The sequence below is a fragment of the Phragmites australis genome, chromosome 8 (genome assembly GCF_958298935.1).
Source record: "Phragmites australis chromosome 8, lpPhrAust1.1, whole genome shotgun sequence".
NCBI lineage: Eukaryota > Viridiplantae > Streptophyta > Magnoliopsida > Poales > Poaceae > Phragmites > Phragmites australis.
Genome location: NC_084928.1, coordinates 13,659,455 through 13,665,454, shown reverse-complemented (window position 1 = coordinate 13,665,454; position 6,000 = coordinate 13,659,455).

The following is a 6,000-nucleotide window of genomic DNA, read 5'->3' as shown; positions in this document are numbered from 1 at the left end:
ATGAACCATAAGTAAACATATAGCTCACGAGTGATGGAACTATCCACCACTCGACTTCTACCGGTGACCTATGCATTGATAAGCATCTTGTATCGCTTTTATATTAACAACATTATATGAAGCCCAAGTTACAAGGATACGGATTCATCAATAAGCCAAGGTAGAGATCATGCATCAATAAGTTCTACCCACATCGACCTGACATTGACTCACTAAACATGCAAACATACATAAAACATAATTTATCAATTTAGACTCCACAATTCATTCTAAGGGTACAATATACTTATATGCTTGCCTTGCTGCTCAAGTGATCGCCTGATACTCCCCGCATAACACTCACAGAACTCGGGAAGGTTGGTGTCACCTTCAACCATGACCAGGTCACGCGCTGGTTCTTCGTTCACTAAACAAGAACGCGTGCAATGATGAGCATGAATGAAGTGCAACAATATATGCTACAATATGCATAACAACAAGTTAAATGGATAATACATAAGGAAGAACACAAAATTCGTGAACTAACAATATAGGAGAAATACAGAAGGCCGGAGACTCAGGAAATTTCTCCGGACTCTCCGGAGATTTGCGGAGCCTCCAGAGATTTCTCCGGACTCCTCGGAGATTTGCGGAGCCTCCAGAGATTTCTCTAGACACTCCGGACCTTACACAGAAAGAAATTTCAAGGGGAAACTTTGTTTCATTTGATTCCAAATTGAAGAGCAAAATTTTGCAATGGCTCATGGGGGGTCTAGAACTCATGAACTTCACAACCCTAACTCCAAATTCGAAATCTATCCAACCAAAACACGGAGTCTTGCCATGGATGCCTAGGGGACTCACACAAGATGCTTTGCTGAGCTTGGGGACCGCTGGTTGAAGGAAGAAAGCTCGGGAAGAGGAAGAACACCGATGCTTCTTGTGCTTCAACAATGAACACCAAAAGACATCAAAATGGGCTCGAATCCTTTGGGAAAATGAAAATGAATTGGAGGGATGGATAGATTACGAGCTAGTGATCGCGTAGACACCACATGCACACCTCGATTCCTTCTCTTGAGGTTGGATTTTGGGGGTGAAAGAGAGAGGGAGCACGGTGGGGAGAGAGTGAGCTGAGAGAGAGAGAGGGGAGCAGGTGGGTGCTGCCCCTTTGGATGGTTGGGGTGGTTGGCCCATACGTGGGGCCCACATGCTGAAGAAAAGTCCATTTTAACTCTGATTTCTATTCTTATCTCTCCCAAATTTCTTTCTCTCATCCAAATGACTCGGAATAAAGTACTCTAGTGTGCCAAAATAATTTACCATGAATTTAATTATGACGCTAATGATGCATGATTAAGCTTAATCACCTGATTACAAAATTTGGGACATGACACACACTCATAAACAAAACTAGCACAAGGGGGTTGACTCATCAAAAGTCACAGCACAAGATTCAAAGATTGTATTAGTGTCAAGATTGTAAACCCTGTAAGCATGACTATGAAGAGAATACTCTAAGAAAAAGCCATCGGAAGAACGCGATTCGAACTTGTCAAGATTACCACGCTTTAGAATGAAGCACTGACACCCAAAAACTCTCAAATGTGAAACCTTTGGCTTCCTCCCAAAATGCAGATCATAAGAAGTTAAATTCAAGATCAAGCACAAGAAAATTCATTTGGAGATGTAGCATGCCGTGCTAATGGCCTCAGCCCAAATCTTCCTAGGAGTCTTATGCTCATCGAGCATCATCCTAGCCATCTCCACAAAAGTGCGATTCTACCTCTCAACCATTCTATTCTGTTGAGGAATGCGTGGGGTAGAAAATTGATGCCCAATGCCATGATCAAGACAGAAAGCATCAAAGAGATAGTTCTTGAGCTCGGTGCCATTATCACTGCAAATTGATTTCAATGCACCAGGGAGTTCCTTGAACTATCTCAAAACTAAACTCCAAAAGTGTGAACGAACCGAAGAAGGACCAACAGTGTCCATAAGGAGAAGGTATCCTAGTCCTTCAGTCATCACCAGATTGATTGCTGGATTGGAGGCAGTAAACATCTTGCCATGCCAACAAGGAGAACAAACAATATTCTTTTTTCCTCAAACTTGAGCTTGGGTAATCCTCGGATCAAGCCTAGGGCACTCAAATGTGTAAGAAAATCAAAGATCGTGTGCCCTAGTCTCCTATGTCACATCCAAAGCTTAGAAGAAGGTTGAACAATTAAACAACGAGAAGAACCAAGAGACTTAGAAAAATCAGCTCCAAAAACTCTTCCAACTCGAGAAATCTTGCAAATCAAAGCGCCAGAAGAATCGAGAACTCGAGAAGTATCGCGTTTGAAACACACTTCCAAGTCCTAATCTAACAACTGAGATACAGAGAGAAGGTTGTATCCTAGATGCTTCACCAAAGCTATATCCTTGAGAGTGAAACTCTCATTCACTCTTATCATACCTTTAGCTTTCATCATTCCTTTCCGATCATCCTCGAATGTGATGTACTTATGTCGATTCACAGGGGTGAGGCTGGAGAACTATGATGAATCTCTGGTCATGTGGTGCGAACAACCGGAGTCAATGAGTCACTTGTTCTCTAGGCCTCCACCTGCCACCTACATATGAGAAGAATAATAGGTGGATGGCTCAACACTGGGGTTAGTAAAAAAACCTCTTGGGAATCTAATACTGGGTCATCTGCCCTGAAGTGGTAAAAGCATGTGCAGGTAAAACCTATCTAGTACGCTGAGGGCGAGTACCACGATAAGGAAAATGTGGTCCGCCAAAGTGATAAGACTCAAAGCTTTTTATAAGTGGACCAAAACCATATATGAGTCATGGCAAAGTCCACATCGGGTAACACCTCTAGCAAGAGACTAAAAAGCACTAGGAACTCATGAGTGAAAGCGAGAAAAAGGCTCATGTACACCAATAGAGGGGCGGTACATGTCTCGGGTGCTCCACTCCCACTCACGGCGCTCATCTCTCCTACAGCGGAAGCAAAATGTAACCAAGTGACTCTCTCTCTAGCAGTAGATGCAGTGGTAGCATCTCTCGGGAACTCAACTGTCGGTCACTCAGGGCTCTCTCACAGGCTCTCTTATCTTAGGTTGTGGAGCCCTCTTGGGTTGTGATGCGGGTTTTTTCTTTGTGGGTTGAGGAATGGGTTTCTTGATGGGTTGTGTTATGGCATCGATTTTGGACTTCTCAGCTTCTAGGGTAGTAGGTGTGGTGAACATAGTCTTACTCTCCCTACTGTAAGCCACCCTATCAAAACCCAACCCAAGAGCCAAACCTGCCTTGTCAGCACACATCTTGGTCTTGGCCAATATCAAATTCATTATCTCTTTACCCTCTGAGCACTTCTCCATAAGAGAATGGAGGTACTCATTCTCAGTCAAAAGCTTTTGAATTTGCCCTCTAACCCTGCTGAGTTTGTCCTGAAGATGGTGCAGATGGAACAATTTTGCTGCACATCCTTAGAACTTCCAGCTCCTTCAGGCACTTGTCTTTCAGTTCATCCTTTGTAAGCAAAGGATAATTCTTACAAGCAGATCTAGACTCCTCAAGGAGCTTCTTCTCGCTACTCTCAAGTCGACTGGAGACTTGAGCATGCACATTACGAAGATCGATAAGTTCAGCCATGACAATCAGGCAACTCTCACACTCCTTAACATTGGGCCTAGACCTAAGCAATGCAAGTTCAGTAGAGATAGACTCATACTTAGGCCTAAAATACTTCAACTCACACACAACTTTCTTAAGTAACCTATCCTAGCTAACGAGAGCATCAATCAAGGTATCGACTTGGATGGAAAGCTGATCGTAGGAAGGCAATACCTCGGAAGGATCCAGCTCGGGGTAGTCATCGTTGTTGTCGTTCACCATGAAGCAGAGGCCAGTGAAGTCCTTGGTCTTCTTCTTATTCTTTGCTTGCGGTTCATCCTCCTTCGATCTCTCCTCATAAATGGAAGAAGTGTCGATGTCACTGAGAGCCGCCATGAACGCCCTAGAAGCCACCTTGGCCGCCTTATTGGCCATCTTATCATGGTTCTTCTCGAAGACTAACCAAGATAAACATATATCAATTTCTATCTAAATGTGCTCTAAGTTTCTCTAGTGTGTCTACTCTACCGATCAAAGCACTTGCAACCTATCTAAGAAGGTAAATTGTAAGTAAATGCAGAAACGTAAATAAGGTGGAGGGAGCAAACTCGGTATAAGGATTTTTCCCTTGGTATCTATGGCATGAATGCCACACCTAGTTCATATTGGAGCTCCACCAAGGATATGCTCCCGGTCAGCACCCGGTCACGGCTATTGATCCGCCAAGTCACAAAGACAATGTCTCAACCTGGATGAGCCACCAAGCCACTAAGATAAGGCCTCACCACAAATCTCTCTTCTAGTCACTTGCCACCATGATCACTTAAGAGCATAAGCCACAAAGGCAAGGGTCTCCATGTCCCTGTATAATCACCTTACCACCTCCACACCAAGTCAAAGGGTCAACAATCTTGCCGATGAGTCACCAAGACTCCAAGGTGCCGACGTACCAAGAGGTATAAGCTTGGATCACTCCTTGATCTACTCTCTACGCAACAATCATCTAGAAACAAACTCTTTAGGCCTATAAGCACTAATCACTCTAATGGTGTGCTTAACTGCCTTGAATGATCACTTTAAGCACTTTGGTGGCTTGGATATCTTTTCAGGTGTACATGAACTTCTCAGGACTCCAACAACCTCAAATGACTGAGTGGAGGGGTATTTATAGCCTCAAACCCATGCACTAGCCATTAACCCAATGGCTCAAAAAGTTGTTAACACCGGATGATTCGGTGAGAACAACAGTACTAACACCAGATCATCCAGTGAGTACACTCTTACAAACCAGCCGTTGGAACCCCCACTCAAACCTCTGTGGACACCGGATACTCCGATGTATACTTCATCCATCACCGGACTATCCGGTAAGTTATCCTAAGCCATCCGAGTCTTTCCTTCTTCTCTGTGTAAATTGCTTCGGTGAAAGTATCCGGTGCATATCACTTCATCACAAGACTATCCGGTGTCTTGAACATCATTCTTCAACACTTGGCACCCTCTCTGTGTAAATTAGTCTGATCCTTACTCCGGTGCACTTCTCTTCATCACCGGACCATCCGGTGAGTTATCTTTAGCATTCTCTTCTTTTCCCCGGAAATGCTCAAGTGCAATTCTTTATGATCACTAGACAATCCGGTGCATTGATCCTGAACTTCCTCAATGGTTGCAACCTTCTCTAGTAGAAATGTTCCAGTATATATCCTTCTCCGATCACCGTACTATCCGATGAGGTCTTCAGGCCCCTCTCCCCCTTTGTCAAACATGCTCTGATGAGTTCAAATCCCAGAGCATCGGACCATCCCGTGAGGCAAATCTTGCTGGGACTTCACCAATTCAGTCCAACTTTGTCCCGGCTGCAGTGGCTTCATCATGTATTGCATTCATGAGACCTACTAACATATATTCTTGACAAACATATTAGTCTCATTGACTATGTTGTTATTAATCACCAAAAGCACAATCATGACCTAATAGGGTTATTTTCGCTATAATCTCTCCTTTTTTGGTGATTGATGATAACATAATCAAAGTAAGTGGCAAATAATAAATGATACTAATTGTAAGGATAATAAAAGAACACAAGGTCTTACCACTTTTCTTGGATGCATATTCTTACCACTTAGTTCACCTTTGTTGTAGCTCCCGCTTTCTCCATCACCACTATCTCCCTTGATCAACCTATGCAAGAGCTTCTTCTTCTCCTCCTCCTTTGTCTACTTCGGCATTCCTAGAAATCTTGCTAGTTGCTACAATCTCCTCCATATTGTTCATCTTACAAACTTACATCTTACTTTGGTCAAAATTCTCCCCCTTTGTCAACAATCTCCCAAAAAGGCTATATGCACATGTTGAACTCAAAGGGAAAGATATTAGAGCACATGGGAGAGAGTTTTATAAATCATGATTCAA